We start from the raw sequence: 1591 nt of genomic DNA, 5'->3' as shown, positions 1-1591 counted from the left end.
TTTCATCACTCGTTCTTTTCTTTCTCTTTTGAATCACTCTCTCTTTTTATCACTCATCTTTTGCTTTCTTCTTTCTACATTCTTTTCATTTTTTTGCTCTCGCTCACTTTCTTTGGATTTTTCAATAGAGCTCCTCATTTTGATTTGATCTTCATACACTTGTTTGGGTGTTAATGGAGCTAACGTCACCATTTGCCCCATATGTTTGAAAGAAAAATGGTTCGTGTATCCATCATGAATTGCACGTTTGTCGAATTGCCAAGGCCGTCCCAAAAGAAGATGCCCCGCATGCATTGGCACAACGTCACACATCACTTCATCTTGATATTTTCCGATTGTAAATGAAATAAGCACTTGCTTGGTTACCTTCAATTCTCCACCATCGTTAAGCCATTGGAGTTTATACGGATGGGGATGTTTGGTGGTGGCCAATCCGAGTTTCTCCACCATCAACGTACTAGCCACATTTGTACAACTTTCCCCCATCGATTTATTACGCAATAAATCTTACCTTGCACTTGACATCGCGTATGGAAGATGTTTTCGCGTTGTTGATCATTTTTGGCACCTTGCAAAGTAAGACTTCTTTTCACAACCAAGATTTCTCCATTCTCGGCTTGTTCGATGTCTTCCTCTTCTTCGAGTTGTTCAACAGCCTCGTTCTCTTATTCACTTTCAGATTCAATTTCACCATCATCTCGAACAAACATCGCATTCCGGTTCGGGCATTGGCTTGCGATGTGGCCCCTTCCAAGACATTTGAAGCACTTAATGTCTCGAGATCTATTTGGTTGGGCATCCATCTTTCCTTTACTCAATTCGGCCATTGGTTTGTTGAATTTGGTAGCTCCACTTACTTCTTTATTTCGACTCAGCAAGTCTCGTTTGTTGGACCCTTGCCCCACCTAGTCGTAGAAGAAGTATTAGGGAAAGAGCGGAACGTACCTTTTCTCTTTAATTATTTTTCAACCTTTATGGCCATATGGACCATATCAATGACCTCGACATAATGATGTAGCCCCACAATATTTGCAATATCTCAGTTAAGGCCAACGAGAAATCGAGCCATGGTGGCTTCTCGATCTTCCTCCACATCGGCGCGGATCATGGCCACTTCATTTCCTTGTAGTAATCCTCCACGCTTCGTTGGCCTTGAGTTAGACTTTGGAGCTTTTGATACAATTCCCGGTGATAGTAACTTTCATTTCTGCCCATGTAGACACGGGACTTTCTCCATTGCGTCTTCGGCTCATCGTGAGTTGATCCCACCATATTATGGCATAGTCAGAGAATTCTATAGCAGCTAACTTCACCTTCTTGCTTTCTGAGTAATTGTGGCACTCGAAAACTAATTCCACCTTCTTCTCCCATTCAAGATAGGCCTCAGGATCCGACCTTCCTTGAAAAGCAGGAATTGCCATCTTAATATTCTTTAAGTCATCATCGGGCCGCTCTCGGTCTCTTTGTCCCCGTGCTCGTTGACCTTGTCACCTCGCACTTTGTCGCGATGCTCATTCACTTTCAACGTCACTTGGTTCGTATAAATCATTGGCATGTTGCATGGACGTTCTTGCTGTCTTCTTGGAATAGG

The sequence above is a fragment of the Gossypium hirsutum genome, chromosome D10, assembly GCF_007990345.1.
Source record: "Gossypium hirsutum isolate 1008001.06 chromosome D10, Gossypium_hirsutum_v2.1, whole genome shotgun sequence".
Lineage (NCBI taxonomy): Eukaryota > Viridiplantae > Streptophyta > Magnoliopsida > Malvales > Malvaceae > Gossypium > Gossypium hirsutum.
The sequence above is the reverse complement of the archived record's forward strand: the minus strand, read 5'-3'. Positions refer to the sequence as shown.